This window comes from Phacochoerus africanus, chromosome X, assembly GCF_016906955.1.
Source record: "Phacochoerus africanus isolate WHEZ1 chromosome X, ROS_Pafr_v1, whole genome shotgun sequence".
Taxonomy (NCBI): domain Eukaryota; kingdom Metazoa; phylum Chordata; class Mammalia; order Artiodactyla; family Suidae; genus Phacochoerus; species Phacochoerus africanus.
Window position 1 is genome coordinate 51,509,882 of NC_062560.1, and position 16,283 is coordinate 51,526,164.

At 60.7% G+C, this 16,283-nt stretch overlaps 1 protein-coding gene and 1 long non-coding RNA gene across 21 annotated transcripts in view; one reads left to right on the forward strand and one right to left on the reverse strand.

The window, feature by feature from the left end:
- The window catches only part of NBDY (negative regulator of P-body association), a 156,255-nt gene that overhangs the window by 119,536 nt on the left and 20,436 nt on the right, over positions 1 to 16,283 (forward strand). The window lies entirely within an intron of this gene.
- LOC125118942 (uncharacterized) overlaps positions 1 to 16,283 on the reverse strand; it is a 111,795-nt gene that overhangs the window by 89,915 nt on the left and 5,597 nt on the right. For 8 of the 19 annotated variants that reach the window (XR_007132941.1, XR_007132942.1, XR_007132928.1 and 5 more), the window contains 5 exons: positions 15,038 to 16,061; positions 10,392 to 11,199; positions 8,853 to 9,876; positions 4,212 to 5,019; positions 2,672 to 3,695 (listed from right to left, as the gene is read on the reverse strand). This is a non-coding gene — a long non-coding RNA (uncharacterized LOC125118942). The remainder of the gene's footprint in view (positions 1 to 2,671; positions 3,696 to 4,211; positions 5,020 to 8,852; positions 9,877 to 10,391; positions 11,200 to 15,037; positions 16,062 to 16,283) is intronic. The other 11 variants (XR_007132937.1, XR_007132936.1, XR_007132935.1 and 8 more) reach the window with 11 other exon arrangements.

The window sequence follows — 16,283 nt, forward strand, 5'->3', positions numbered from 1 at the left end:
CACTCTGGGCCAACCCTGCAAGGGTAGCTAGGCCGTTCTTGACTCTGTTCAGGCTCTGCTTCACTGTGAACACAGACAGCCTTGCAGAGATGCCACCACTGGGCTTGCAGATTCCCCTTGGTATGTAGCTTCAGACTCCTCCTGGCCCCTGGCTTGTCTGTACCATACCCCTTCCCAGGCAGCAACCTTGCTTCTCCTGAGGCTGCGTGCATGCTTCAGGGGGCCAAAGGCGGCTGGGTCAGAGGCAGGCAGGTCCCAAGCGGGTCCAGAAGTCATTGGCCCCTTCTGTACAGCGGGGTCGTGCCAGGAGTCACCAGGGTGCGGAAGAGGCCGCTGGGGGCATCTCTGCTTGGGAGCCTGAGCACTCCTTTGTGCCCAGGGCTGCGACGTTTTGGAATGGCAGGGCTCACACAGGTGGGTCTCGGGGAGGGCCGCTTGGCCTGCTAGGCATTGGTTCACAAGTCAGCCCCATCAGGGTCCTTCTGCCCCTCACCCTCAGGCCTGGGTAGCCAGGCCGTCAGGCGTCAGTTCTCTACCAAGAGCCCGCGAACAGGTCCTGCTCAGGCTTCCCGACCCCCATGGCATTTTTATCCTCGGGGAGAAGGTGAAGCTTAGGAGGCTAAGGGACTAGGGGAGGTGGAGGGAGGGTGGGCTTGATGTGGGGGGGGGGGGGCGGGGGTCAAGTGGCAGAAGGGAGCTTGGGGGTTTGGTCTGATGTGTCCATCGCTCTGCTTCTCAGCCTAAGTAAGCCCTGACACTAGCCTGGTCTTCATCCGAGGGCTTGACACCTGAGAACTTGGCGTGGAAACTGTGGATCCCCGTCAAACAGTCACGCTCACACATATTCACCCCCACGGCCACCCCCAAACACACGCACAGACATGCACGCACACACACAGTCTCACACACACACACACACACACACACACAGAGGCAGGCACCACATGCACACATCTGAGAAAACCACTTCTGAGGAACCACTGAACAGCTTAAGGGAATGCTGAGCCTGAGTATCCAGCCACACCCACTCCAAAGGAGGGCTCAGGGCCCTTTTGCAGGGCAGATTGGGAGGTGTGGGCAGAAGAGAAATGCGCAAGCTAAACACCGAGAGTTATGTTTTGTTCGGGGACCATCTGCGAGCCCTCTGTGAGGACTATAGCCACGGTGACAGCCCCTCAGATAGCTCCGAGGGTACGTTCCGAAGAGGAAAGGGAGGAAGGCGCCAGGACTTTCTTTTGAGAAAAGAGAAAGGAGGGAAATGCTGTCTTGGATCATCCAAAGATTAGAGCTCATGCAACCAAACCAAAACCAACCAACCAAACAAAATGGGGGACATCCCCAGGCAGTGACTTGAGGGCTCTTCTCTGTATGGGATGGCTCAGGACTAGGGCCCCTTGACATCACTCCTAGATTGGCACCTTAACCCTCCAGGGCCAGCGTCCTGCTTGTCTCCATCCTGAATTCCCCTCCCCATACAGCTTTGGGGGCAGCCGCAGTGGCTGGTGGCTAATGGCCGGGCCACCACCTTAGTGCACAGTAAAGGCAGGCAACCTTTTGTGGTTGTCCTCTGGCCTTGGTTGGTTTGTTTGGTCGGCGGATGGAAAGGAAAGCAGTGGTGACCCTGCCTTGAGTGTCTGAGGGCATCACGCCCATGCCAGCCAGTGCCTCGCAAGACAGCAATGTGGGAGGTGAGCCTGAGGGTCTTTAGGGTTTCCCCTGTAAGCGGTTCCTTTCTTGCTCCCTTAAGGTCTTCCTAGGGGTGCGGACCGGAAGGAAGGGAGCTCCGAGGAATGGAAACCCACCCCCGCACCCCGCACCCCGCACCCCCCGGGACCGTCGTGGCCGGGATTTGCCACACTCGGTAGTGTCTTAAGGACGCTTAGAATTGAGGAATGGCCTTTTCCCAAGAGCCTTCTTCTCCCCCATGCTGTCCCGGGAAGCAGGCCATCGGTGGGTGGAAGTGGTTGGGAAAATACAAAGAGACAGAAAACAACTCAGGAAAACAAAAGTCACCCCCATCCTGTCAGGTAGGGACCTGAGGTGCCTCTTGCCCAGAAGGTAAACACCAGGGCACCCCTGACACCTAACCTGGGGACAATGCAGGGAGAAAGGAGGGCAGGCATCGGGGACCAGCTAGGCGTGGAATCCCCACTCTTGGCGTCAGGGTTCAACATCGTTTCACATGACTTGCCGCCTTTCCCTGCATTCTTCTGGTTGCAGAACCCTGGCGCGCGCACGCACCCCCCCCCCCCCCCCCCCCCCCCCCCCCCCGCACACACCCACACACACAGCCTTATAGTCAGGTAAACGGGTCTGCGCAGGCACACAGCTTATTCTCTCTGCCAGTGGCACTGGACCCCGGCGGGGGAAGGGGGGGGGAGAGCGGCCCTACCTTCCTGGCCGCCCCGTCCCCCCCCCCCCCCACCCCACCCCCCGGCCCGGCCCGACCCGGTTCTTCCTCCTTGGCCCATTCTGGTTGTCTTTCCCCTTCCCAGCTGGGCACTACAGCATCGCAAGGCAGGCCTCTCCCTGGCCAGGGTCCAAACCCTTGCCTCAGTGGCTGACGGCTCTGCCTCGGGTGATGGCTCTTCCCCTAGGGGGCCACAGGTTCCAGCTGCCCCCCCCACCCCCCCCCCACCCCCCCCCCCGGACGCAGTGCCCCGGGGATCACCTTCAGGCTTCAGCTCCACCTCAGTTCCACCTTTGCTTTCTTTTCGCTCTGCGCTTTCCGTCCCTTACTTACACGCGCTTCCTGACTTTCAGGCCTTCTGGCGCGGGTGTGCCTCTGTCTAGAAGGCAGGATTGGGCAGGCGCCTGGGAGCAGCCCCCTGGCCAGTACTTTTCCTTTTCCTTCTCCTTTCCTGTGGAAGTGCCAATGACCCGCATGGATCGCAGGAGCAAGGGGGCACTCTCTCCCAACCATCCCTTAATGGCCATCGGAGAGTACCCTCATCCCTTCCCTGTCCTGTCCTGTCCTGTCCTGTCCCGTCCCATGAATGTGCCCAGGACAGGACCTGCTCGGGGTGTCGTCGGGGCGTGTGGCCCCGCCTCCTCCCCTCTTGCCTTCTCTCTGCACACCCTGCCCCCCACCCCCAGGCAGGTCTACTCTTGGGTCAGAGCCCTTGGTGGCACTCAGGAGGGACCCTCGTGGCAAGGATCTGCCTGCTGGTGTGTCCCCTGGTCTCTAGGCACCTTGTGTCTCCTGGTCAGTCCTGGAAGGCCCGCCAAGTCCCAGCGAAGCACCCCTCCGTGCACTAGGTCCAGGACAACTTTGGCAGTGCCTTGGCAGTGGTGGTGGAGGTGAGGACATACTGCTTCCCTCGTTTCCTTTCGCTTCCAGTTCTTAGCTGTGTCCCTGGTGTCCTAAGGGTCCTCGTGCCATGGCTGCCCTTTGGTGAAGGGGCACGTCCAAGGGTAGCGGGACAGAGTACCGAGGTTCAGGGTCCACGCTTCCCCTGAATTCCCCAGGGGTGGAGATCATCCTCAGCCTCCGAAACCACCAGGAAACCGACCACAAACAAAACCAGCCGTGGTCCAGGAGTTGCTTTGCAATGAAAGAGCATCGGGAACTCAAGACTTGCCAAAATAACCTCTTGAAGTTCCATTCCTGGCAGTTGTTATCCTTATGGAAGCACTTAAAGTCCAGACTTGAGCCAGTAGGAGCTTCCTGCAGGCGTGCCCTGCTTCCTTTTGGCCTGAAGGGAACAATAGAGATTTCACTGGATCCATACAACCTGTCACCTCCACTTGCCCAAGCCCTGGCAGGCCGGCACTGGCCTTTGCTCACAGGACCAGGCCCTCAAGCACCCATCCCCACACCCAAAGGCACAGGCACACCGGGATAGGGATATCCATGGTCACCCAGGCACACAGGAGGGCAAGCACCATATATGGCTTTGAGCATGTCCAGCACCCAACACCCGCACACGCACGCACGCATGCGCACACGCACACAGAGACACATGCTCTCACCCCCAGCCCAGTCTTTCACAGGCCATACCCTCACACAACCGCAAACACACTGATACACACTGTTGTGTGTGCTTTCATATGTACACTCACACCTCATCCCACCACCAACCCTCTCACCCCCCAGCTCCAACCCCAAGGCCCACCTTGCTCCCCCCCCCCCGCCCCCGCCCCCGCCCCCGCCCGCGCCCCCTCCGCCCCGTCCCCCACACAGGCGCACACAGAGAATGACTGAAACATACATTCCCGGGAGGGCTCTGCGCAAGGGACAGGGAGCCATTGTGTGTTTCCTGAGCTGGTGGTCTGTCAGCAGGTCCGCCCGGCTACAGTGTAAACTTGGGGCCTCCCTTGTTTAGGCAGAGAAAGAAACGGGGGTCTCCGAGTCCCGAGTCCCATTCATCAGAGTCTGTGCCCTTCCTCTCCAGCATCCTGGCCCTGGGTGGGGCCTTGTGCCTTGGCGAGGTTTGGTGGCCTTTGCAGGGTTCCTGTGTGAGAGCAAGGCCAGCCTGTGTCACCTCGGGCTTTGGGTAGCCCTTTACAGGGGAGCCTCCGGGGCGGGGTGGGGGTGGGGGGTGGGAGCCCTGTGGCTGCAGGTTGGGCCAGCCGTTTCTGGCTGCCTTGTTGGGGGGCCAGCCCAAGGTGGTGAGCTCCAGGCCTTGGTAGGAAGCAGAGCCCGGCCAAAAAAGTCCCTGGCAAGACAGAGCAGAGCGATGGGCCACCCGAATGGTGGCTGCCACCTTGTCCGAGGCAGGTCCCCTGATTTAATCCCTGGGACAGAGAGAGTCACCCGGGCCTGTGGGTGTGTCCTTGGCCTTTTGCTTCTCTCCCAGAGCTGGAGCTAGGAAAAATGGGGCTGGAGCAAAGCAGGGGAAAGGCCTGCAGGGGGTCCCGCCTCCTGGTCAGTAGTCCTTCTGCCCAGTGCATTTGGTGAGCGGCATGGGTCCAGGTGGCTGGTTCCTTTCCTTTTCTGTGCTTCTTCCTCGGACTGTCTGTGTCAGTTGCGTTGTTTTGCTTTTGCTTTCACCCTGGAAGGGCAGGAGGCTCCAGGCCCTGGGGGGGTGTTGGAGGGGGAGGGGGGGTAAGCATTTGGTTGGCATTGGTGGAGCCATACTGCCATCAAGCGGAGATAGTTTCTGTCAGAGCCAGTTAGCAGGGCCAAGGCAGAGGTCCTCCCGAGAGAGAGAGAGAGAGAGAGAGAGAGAGAGAGAGAGAGAGAGAGAGAGAGAGAGCGAGGGAGAGAGAGAAGGGCTGGGCCCAGTGCGGGCGGGGTGGTCCGGAGGGTGCAGCGGGTGCACGGGGGCGAAGGGCCCCTGGCTGTCCCTCCGCCTGTGTGCCCCATGGGAGAGTGGGCCCTAGGCCCACAGCTGGAGAAGGCCCTCAGAAACCCCAGAGGCCGCCCAAGATGGCTACCGCGGGGAGCAGTGCCAGGGGCAGGCAAATGGCCCTGGCCCCAGAACTCCTAAGGGCCTGGGCTCCAGGTGGGGAAAGGGGACCCCTGACGCCAGTGTGCCCCGAGGCAGGGCGCCCCGCTACGCTACTCCGCTCCGCAGCAGGGACACCAGAGGAAACGGGGTGGAATTCCTCTGGGCCCACCCCAAAATGGCTGACAAACGGGAAGCTCAGCTGTCTGGGCTGCTCTGCCTAGGGGCTGCCGGCTTGTGTCCAGGGCTCCTGGAGCTCCTGCCTCCCCCAGCGGGTCCTGCTGGCAGGCCAAGGCCCTCAGGGCCTCCGACGGCCCCGACCGACCGGCCTCGGTGCCCAGCTCCCCTGCAGGGGAAACCTGGGGCTTGAGCACAGCCCGGTCAGCCCAGCACAGCCTTGCTGCTCTCTGTGCCTGGCAGAAGCCAGGCTGCTGCCTGGCCTTTTCCCATACACTTTCCGCTGGATGGCACTGTGGCTCCAGAAATGGCAGTCACCCCTTTCCCTGCCCCCACCAAGCCTTCCTCTCCTTCCTTTGGCAGCCTGACAGAGGAGGGGGTGGGCTGCAGGTGGAGACGCCATCCTTTCACCCTCTTCTCCTACTCCTCCTCTTCTCTTCTTCCCACCACCACCGCCACCACCGCCATCATCACTGTCATCCATAGCAACAATAGCAGCGGCAGCGGCAGCGGCAGCGGCAGCGGCGGCATCCCTATGCCAATATCCTCATCACCAGCAATAGTCCAGCCCGCAGAACAGCCAGGCCACCTTCGGCAGGGCCCCTCACCAACTTGGCCACTCTGGGCCAACCCTGCAAGGGTAGCTAGGCCGTTCTTGACTCTGTTCAGGCTCTGCTTCACTGTGAACACAGACAGCCTTGCAGAGATGCCACCACTGGGCTTGCAGATTCCCCTTGGTATGTAGCTTCAGACTCCTCCTGGCCCCTGGCTTGTCTGTACCATACCCCTTCCCAGGCAGCAACCTTGCTTCTCCTGAGGCTGCGTGCATGCTTCAGGGGGCCAAAGGCGGCTGGGTCAGAGGCAGGCAGGTCCCAAGCGGGTCCAGAAGTCATTGGCCCCTTCTGTACAGCGGGGTCGTGCCAGGAGTCACCAGGGTGCGGAAGAGGCCGCTGGGGGCATCTCTGCTTGGGAGCCTGAGCACTCCTTTGTGCCCAGGGCTGCGACGTTTTGGAATGGCAGGGCTCACACAGGTGGGTCTCGGGGAGGGCCGCTTGGCCTGCTAGGCATTGGTTCACAAGTCAGCCCCATCAGGGTCCTTCTGCCCTCACCCTCAGGCCTGGGTAGCCAGGCCGTCAGGCGTCAGTTCTCTACCAAGAGCCCGCGAACAGGTCCTGCTCAGGCTTCCCCGACCCCCATGGCATTTTATCCTCGGGGAGAAGGTGAAGCTTAGGAGGCTAAGGGACTAGGGGAGGTGGAGGGAGGGTGGGGCTTGATGTGGGGGGGGGGGGCGGGGGTCAAGTGGCAGAAGGGAGCTTGGGGGTTTGGTCTGATGTGTCCATCGCTCTGCTTCTCAGCCTAAGTAAGCCCTGACACTAGCCTGGTCTTCATCCGAGGGCTTGACACCTGAGAACTTGGCGTGGAAACTGTGGATCCCCGTCAAACAGTCACGCTCACACATATTCACCCCCACGGCCACCCCCAAACACACGCACAGACATGCACGCACACACACAGTCTCACACACACACACACACACACACACAGAGGCAGGCACACATGCACACATCTGAGAAACCACTTCTGAGGAACCACTGAACAGCTTAAGGGAATGCTGAGCCTGAGTATCCAGCCACACCCACTCCAAAGGAGGGCTCAGGGCCCTTTTGCAGGGCAGATTGGGAGGTGTGGGCAGAAGAGAAATGCGCAAGCTAAACACCGAGAGTTATGTTTTGTTCGGGGACCTCTGCGAGCCCTCTGTGAGGACTATAGCCACGGTGACAGCCCCTCAGATAGCTCCGAGGGTACGTTCCGAAGAGGAAAGGGAGGAAGGCGCCAGGACTTTCTTTTGAGAAAAAGAGAAAGGAGGGAAATGCTGTCTTGGATCATCCAAAGATTAGAGCTCATGCAACCAAAACCAAAACCAACCAACCAAACAAAATGGGGGACATCCCCAGGCAGTGACTTGAGGGCTCTTCTCTGTATGGGATGGCTCAGGACTAGGGCCCCTTGACATCACTCCTAGATTGGCACCTTAACCCTCCAGGGCCAGCGTCCTGCTTGTCTCCATCCTGAATTCCCCTCCCCATACAGCTTTGGGGGCAGCCGCAGTGGCTGGTGGCTAATGGCCGGGCCACCACCTTAGTGCACAGTAAAGGCAGGCAACCTTTTGTGGTTGTCCTCTGGCCTTGGTTGGTTTGTTTGGTCGGCGGATGGAAAGGAAAGCAGTGGTGACCCTGCCTTGAGTGTCTGAGGGCATCACGCCCATGCCAGCCAGTGCCTCGCAAAGACAGCAATGTGGGAGGTGAGCCTGAGGGTCTTTAGGGTTTCCCCTGTAAGCGGTTCCTTTCTTTGCTCCCTTAAGGTCTTCCTAGGGGTGCGGACCGGAAGGAAGGGAGCTCCGAGGAATGGAAACCCACCCCCGCACCCCGCACCCCGCACCCCCCGGGACCGTCGTGGCCGGGATTTGCCACACTCGGTAGTGTCTTAAGGACGCTTAGAATTGAGGAATGGCCTTTTCCCAAGAGCCTTCTTCTCCCCCATGCTGTCCCGGGAAGCAGGCCATCGGTGGGTGGAAGTGGTTGGGAAAATACAAAGAGACAGAAAACAACTCAGGAAAACAAAAGTCACCCCCATCCTGTCAGGTAGGGACCTGAGGTGCCTCTTGCCCAGAAGGTAAACACCAGGGCACCCCTGACACCTAACCTGGGGACAATGCAGGGAGAAAGGAGGGCAGGCATCGGGGACCAGCTAGGCGTGGAATCCCCACTCTTGGCGTCAGGGTTCAACATCGTTTCACATGACTTGCCGCCTTTCCCTGCATTCTTCTGGTTGCAGAACCCTGGCGCGCGCACGCACCCCCCCACCCCACCCCCACCCCCACCCCCGCACACACCCACACACACAGCCTTATAGTCAGGTAAACGGGTCTGCGCAGGCACACAGCTTATTCTCTCTGCCAGTGGCACTGGACCCCGGCGGGGGAAGGGGGGGGGGAGAGCGGCCCTACCTTCCTGGCCGCCCCGTCCCCCCACCCCCCACCCCACCCCCCGGCCCGGCCCGACCCGGTTCTTCCTCCTTGGCCCATTCTGGTTGTCTTTCCCCTTCCCAGCTGGGCACTACAGCATCGCAAGGCAGGCCTCTCCCTGGCCAGGGTCCAAACCCTTGCCTCAGTGGCTGACGGCTCTGCCTCGGGTGATGGCTCTTCCCCTAGGGGGCCACAGGTTCCAGCTGCCCCCCCCCACCCCCCCCCCACCCCCCCCCCGGACGCAGTGCCCCGGGGATCACCTTCAGGCTTCAGCTCCACCTCAGTTCCACCTTTGCTTTCTTTTCGCTCTGCGCTTTCCGTCCCTTACTTACACGCGCTTCCTGACTTTCAGGCCTTCTGGCGCGGGTGTGCCTCTGTCTAGAAGGCAGGATTGGGCAGGCGCCTGGGAGCAGCCCCCTGGCCAGTACTTTTCCTTTTCCTTCTCCTTTCCTGTGGAAGTGCCAATGACCCGCATGGATCGCAGGAGCAAGGGGGCACTCTCTCCCAACCATCCCTTAATGGCCATCGGAGAGTACCCTCATCCCTTCCCTGTCCTGTCCTGTCCTGTCCTGTCCCGTCCCATGAATGTGCCCAGGACAGGACCTGCTCGGGGTGTCGTCGGGGCGTGTGGCCCCGCCTCCTCCCCTCTTGCCTTCTCTCTGCACACCCTGCCCCCCACCCCCAGGCAGGTCTACTCTTGGGTCAGAGCCCTTGGTGGCACTCAGGAGGGACCCTCGTGGCAAGGATCTGCCTGCTGGTGTGTCCCCTGGTCTCTAGGCACCTTGTGTCTCCTGGTCAGTCCTGGAAGGCCCGCCAAGTCCCAGCGAAGCACCCCTCCGTGCACTAGGTCCAGGACAACTTTGGCAGTGCCTTGGCAGTGGTGGTGGAGGTGAGGACATACTGCTTCCCTCGTTTCCTTTCGCTTCCAGTTCTTAGCTGTGTCCCTGGTGTCCTAAGGGTCCTCGTGCCATGGCTGCCCTTTGGTGAAGGGGCACGTCCAAGGGTAGCGGGACAGAGTACCGAGGTTCAGGGTCCACGCTTCCCCTGAATTCCCCAGGGGTGGAGATCATCCTCAGCCTCCGAAACCACCAGGAAACCGACCACAAACAAAACCAGCCGTGGTCCAGGAGTTGCTTTGCAATGAAAGAGCATCGGGAACTCAAGACTTGCCAAAATAACCTCTTGAAGTTCCATTCCTGGCAGTTGTTATCCTTATGGAAGCACTTAAAGTCCAGACTTGAGCCAGTAGGAGCTTCCTGCAGGCGTGCCCTGCTTCCTTTTGGCCTGAAGGGAACAATAGAGATTTCACTGGATCCATACAACCTGTCACCTCCACTTGCCCAAGCCCTGGCAGGCCGGCACTGGCCTTTGCTCACAGGACCAGGCCCTCAAGCACCCATCCCCACACCCAAAGGCACAGGCACACCGGGATAGGGATATCCATGGTCACCCAGGCACACAGGAGGGCAAGCACCATATATGGCTTTGAGCATGTCCAGCACCCAACACCCGCACACGCACGCACGCATGCGCACACGCACACAGAGACACATGCTCTCACCCCCAGCCCAGTCTTTCACAGGCCATACCCTCACACAACCGCAAACACACTGATACACACTGTTGTGTGTGCTTTCATATGTACACTCACACCTCATCCCACCACCAACCCTCTCACCCCCCAGCTCCAACCCCAAGGCCCACCTTGCTCCCCCCCCCCGCCCCCGCCCCCGCCCCCGCCCGCGCCCCCTCCGCCCCGTCCCCCACACAGGCGCACACAGAGAATGACTGAAACATACATTCCCGGGAGGGCTCTGCGCAAGGGACAGGGAGCCATTGTGTGTTTCCTGAGCTGGTGGTCTGTCAGCAGGTCCGCCCGGCTACAGTGTAAACTTGGGGCCTCCCTTGTTTAGGCAGAGAAAGAAACGGGGGTCTCCGAGTCCCGAGTCCCATTCATCAGAGTCTGTGCCCTTCCTCTCCAGCATCCTGGCCCTGGGTGGGGCCTTGTGCCTTGGCGAGGTTTGGTGGCCTTTGCAGGGTTCCTGTGTGAGAGCAAGGCCAGCCTGTGTCACCTCGGGCTTTGGGTAGCCCTTTACAGGGGAGCCTCCGGGGCGGGGTGGGGGTGGGGGGTGGGAGCCCTGTGGCTGCAGGTTGGGCCAGCCGTTTCTGGCTGCCTTGTTGGGGGGCCAGCCCAAGGTGGTGAGCTCCAGGCCTTGGTAGGAAGCAGAGCCCGGCCAAAAAAGTCCCTGGCAAGACAGAGCAGAGCGATGGGCCACCCGAATGGTGGCTGCCACCTTGTCCGAGGCAGGTCCCCTGATTTAATCCCTGGGACAGAGAGAGTCACCCGGGCCTGTGGGTGTGTCCTTGGCCTTTTGCTTCTCTCCCAGAGCTGGAGCTAGGAAAAATGGGGCTGGAGCAAAGCAGGGGAAAGGCCTGCAGGGGGTCCCGCCTCCTGGTCAGTAGTCCTTCTGCCCAGTGCATTTGGTGAGCGGCATGGGTCCAGGTGGCTGGTTCCTTTCCTTTTCTGTGCTTCTTCCTCGGACTGTCTGTGTCAGTTGCGTTGTTTTGCTTTTGCTTTCACCCTGGAAGGGCAGGAGGCTCCAGGCCCTGGGGGGGTGTTGGAGGGGGAGGGGGGGGTAAGCATTTGGTTGGCATTGGTGGAGCCATACTGCCATCAAGCGGAGATAGTTTCTGTCAGAGCCAGTTAGCAGGGCCAAGGCAGAGGTCCTCCCGAGAGAGAGAGAGAGAGAGAGAGAGAGAGAGAGAGAGAGAGAGAGAGAGAGAGAGAGAGCGAGGGAGAGAGAGAAGGGCTGGGCCCAGTGCGGGCGGGGTGGTCCGGAGGGTGCAGCGGGTGCACGGGGGCGAAGGGCCCCTGGCTGTCCCTCCGCCTGTGTGCCCCATGGGAGAGTGGGCCCTAGGCCCACAGCTGGAGAAGGCCCTCAGAAACCCCAGAGGCCGCCCAAGATGGCTACCGCGGGGAGCAGTGCCAGGGGCAGGCAAATGGCCCTGGCCCCAGAACTCCTAAGGGCCTGGGCTCCAGGTGGGGAAAGGGGACCCCTGACGCCAGTGTGCCCCGAGGCAGGGCGCCCCGCTACGCTACTCCGCTCCGCAGCAGGGACACCAGAGGAAACGGGGTGGAATTCCTCTGGGCCCACCCCAAAATGGCTGACAAACGGGAAGCTCAGCTGTCTGGGCTGCTCTGCCTAGGGGCTGCCGGCTTGTGTCCAGGGCTCCTGGAGCTCCTGCCTCCCCCAGCGGGTCCTGCTGGCAGGCCAAGGCCCTCAGGGCCTCCGACGGCCCCGACCGACCGGCCTCGGTGCCCAGCTCCCCTGCAGGGGAAACCTGGGGCTTGAGCACAGCCCGGTCAGCCCAGCACAGCCTTGCTGCTCTCTGTGCCTGGCAGAAGCCAGGCTGCTGCCTGGCCTTTTCCCATACACTTTCCGCTGGATGGCACTGTGGCTCCAGAAATGGCAGTCACCCCTTTCCCTGCCCCCACCAAGCCTTCCTCTCCTTCCTTTGGCAGCCTGACAGAGGAGGGGGTGGGCTGCAGGTGGAGACGCCATCCTTTCACCCTCTTCTCCTACTCCTCCTCTTCTCTTCTTCCCACCACCACCGCCACCACCGCCATCATCACTGTCATCCATAGCAACAATAGCAGCGGCAGCGGCAGCGGCAGCGGCAGCGGCGGCATCCCTATGCCAATATCCTCATCACCAGCAATAGTCCAGCCCGCAGAACAGCCAGGCCACCTTCGGCAGGGCCCCTCACCAACTTGGCCACTCTGGGCCAACCCTGCAAGGGTAGCTAGGCCGTTCTTGACTCTGTTCAGGCTCTGCTTCACTGTGAACACAGACAGCCTTGCAGAGATGCCACCACTGGGCTTGCAGATTCCCCTTGGTATGTAGCTTCAGACTCCTCCTGGCCCCTGGCTTGTCTGTACCATACCCCTTCCCAGGCAGCAACCTTGCTTCTCCTGAGGCTGCGTGCATGCTTCAGGGGGCCAAAGGCGGCTGGGTCAGAGGCAGGCAGGTCCCAAGCGGGTCCAGAAGTCATTGGCCCCTTCTGTACAGCGGGGTCGTGCCAGGAGTCACCAGGGTGCGGAAGAGGCCGCTGGGGGCATCTCTGCTTGGGAGCCTGAGCACTCCTTTGTGCCCAGGGCTGCGACGTTTTGGAATGGCAGGGCTCACACAGGTGGGTCTCGGGGAGGGCCGCTTGGCCTGCTAGGCATTGGTTCACAAGTCAGCCCCATCAGGGTCCTTCTGCCCTCACCCTCAGGCCTGGGTAGCCAGGCCGTCAGGCGTCAGTTCTCTACCAAGAGCCCGCGAACAGGTCCTGCTCAGGCTTCCCCGACCCCCATGGCATTTTATCCTCGGGGAGAAGGTGAAGCTTAGGAGGCTAAGGGACTAGGGGAGGTGGAGGGAGGGTGGGGCTTGATGTGGGGGGGGGGGGCGGGGGTCAAGTGGCAGAAGGGAGCTTGGGGGTTTGGTCTGATGTGTCCATCGCTCTGCTTCTCAGCCTAAGTAAGCCCTGACACTAGCCTGGTCTTCATCCGAGGGCTTGACACCTGAGAACTTGGCGTGGAAACTGTGGATCCCCGTCAAACAGTCACGCTCACACATATTCACCCCCACGGCCACCCCCAAACACACGCACAGACATGCACGCACACACACAGTCTCACACACACACACACACACACACACAGAGGCAGGCACACATGCACACATCTGAGAAACCACTTCTGAGGAACCACTGAACAGCTTAAGGGAATGCTGAGCCTGAGTATCCAGCCACACCCACTCCAAAGGAGGGCTCAGGGCCCTTTTGCAGGGCAGATTGGGAGGTGTGGGCAGAAGAGAAATGCGCAAGCTAAACACCGAGAGTTATGTTTTGTTCGGGGACCTCTGCGAGCCCTCTGTGAGGACTATAGCCACGGTGACAGCCCCTCAGATAGCTCCGAGGGTACGTTCCGAAGAGGAAAGGGAGGAAGGCGCCAGGACTTTCTTTTGAGAAAAAGAGAAAGGAGGGAAATGCTGTCTTGGATCATCCAAAGATTAGAGCTCATGCAACCAAAACCAAAACCAACCAACCAAACAAAATGGGGGACATCCCCAGGCAGTGACTTGAGGGCTCTTCTCTGTATGGGATGGCTCAGGACTAGGGCCCCTTGACATCACTCCTAGATTGGCACCTTAACCCTCCAGGGCCAGCGTCCTGCTTGTCTCCATCCTGAATTCCCCTCCCCATACAGCTTTGGGGGCAGCCGCAGTGGCTGGTGGCTAATGGCCGGGCCACCACCTTAGTGCACAGTAAAGGCAGGCAACCTTTTGTGGTTGTCCTCTGGCCTTGGTTGGTTTGTTTGGTCGGCGGATGGAAAGGAAAGCAGTGGTGACCCTGCCTTGAGTGTCTGAGGGCATCACGCCCATGCCAGCCAGTGCCTCGCAAAGACAGCAATGTGGGAGGTGAGCCTGAGGGTCTTTAGGGTTTCCCCTGTAAGCGGTTCCTTTCTTTGCTCCCTTAAGGTCTTCCTAGGGGTGCGGACCGGAAGGAAGGGAGCTCCGAGGAATGGAAACCCACCCCCGCACCCCGCACCCCGCACCCCCCGGGACCGTCGTGGCCGGGATTTGCCACACTCGGTAGTGTCTTAAGGACGCTTAGAATTGAGGAATGGCCTTTTCCCAAGAGCCTTCTTCTCCCCCATGCTGTCCCGGGAAGCAGGCCATCGGTGGGTGGAAGTGGTTGGGAAAATACAAAGAGACAGAAAACAACTCAGGAAAACAAAAGTCACCCCCATCCTGTCAGGTAGGGACCTGAGGTGCCTCTTGCCCAGAAGGTAAACACCAGGGCACCCCTGACACCTAACCTGGGGACAATGCAGGGAGAAAGGAGGGCAGGCATCGGGGACCAGCTAGGCGTGGAATCCCCACTCTTGGCGTCAGGGTTCAACATCGTTTCACATGACTTGCCGCCTTTCCCTGCATTCTTCTGGTTGCAGAACCCTGGCGCGCGCACGCACCCCCCCACCCCACCCCCACCCCCACCCCCGCACACACCCACACACACAGCCTTATAGTCAGGTAAACGGGTCTGCGCAGGCACACAGCTTATTCTCTCTGCCAGTGGCACTGGACCCCGGCGGGGGAAGGGGGGGGGGAGAGCGGCCCTACCTTCCTGGCCGCCCCGTCCCCCCACCCCCCACCCCACCCCCCGGCCCGGCCCGACCCGGTTCTTCCTCCTTGGCCCATTCTGGTTGTCTTTCCCCTTCCCAGCTGGGCACTACAGCATCGCAAGGCAGGCCTCTCCCTGGCCAGGGTCCAAACCCTTGCCTCAGTGGCTGACGGCTCTGCCTCGGGTGATGGCTCTTCCCCTAGGGGGCCACAGGTTCCAGCTGCCCCCCCCCACCCCCCCCCCCACCCCCCCCCGGACGCAGTGCCCCGGGGATCACCTTCAGGCTTCAGCTCCACCTCAGTTCCACCTTTGCTTTCTTTTCGCTCTGCGCTTTCCGTCCCTTACTTACACGCGCTTCCTGACTTTCAGGCCTTCTGGCGCGGGTGTGCCTCTGTCTAGAAGGCAGGATTGGGCAGGCGCCTGGGAGCAGCCCCCTGGCCAGTACTTTTCCTTTTCCTTCTCCTTTCCTGTGGAAGTGCCAATGACCCGCATGGATCGCAGGAGCAAGGGGGCACTCTCTCCCAACCATCCCTTAATGGCCATCGGAGAGTACCCTCATCCCTTCCCTGTCCTGTCCTGTCCTGTCCTGTCCCGTCCCATGAATGTGCCCAGGACAGGACCTGCTCGGGGTGTCGTCGGGGCGTGTGGCCCCGCCTCCTCCCCTCTTGCCTTCTCTCTGCACACCCTGCCCCCCACCCCCAGGCAGGTCTACTCTTGGGTCAGAGCCCTTGGTGGCACTCAGGAGGGACCCTCGTGGCAAGGATCTGCCTGCTGGTGTGTCCCCTGGTCTCTAGGCACCTTGTGTCTCCTGGTCAGTCCTGGAAGGCCCGCCAAGTCCCAGCGAAGCACCCCTCCGTGCACTAGGTCCAGGACAACTTTGGCAGTGCCTTGGCAGTGGTGGTGGAGGTGAGGACATACTGCTTCCCTCGTTTCCTTTCGCTTCCAGTTCTTAGCTGTGTCCCTGGTGTCCTAAGGGTCCTCGTGCCATGGCTGCCCTTTGGTGAAGGGGCACGTCCAAGGGTAGCGGGACAGAGTACCGAGGTTCAGGGTCCACGCTTCCCCTGAATTCCCCAGGGGTGGAGATCATCCTCAGCCTCCGAAACCACCAGGAAACCGACCACAAACAAAACCAGCCGTGGTCCAGGAGTTGCTTTGCAATGAAAGAGCATCGGGAACTCAAGACTTGCCAAAATAACCTCTTGAAGTTCCATTCCTGGCAGTTGTTATCCTTATGGAAGCACTTAAAGTCCAGACTTGAGCCAGTAGGAGCTTCCTGCAGGCGTGCCCTGCTTCCTTTTGGCCTGAAGGGAACAATAGAGATTTCACTGGATCCATACAACCTGTCACCTCCACTTGCCCAAGCCCTGGCAGGCCGGCACTGGCCTTTGCTCACAGGACCAGGCCCTCAAGCACCCATCCCCACACCCAAAGGCACAGGCACACCGGGATAGGGATATCCATGGTCACCCAGGCACACAGGAGGGCAAGCACCATATATGGCTTTGAGCATGTCCAGCACCCAA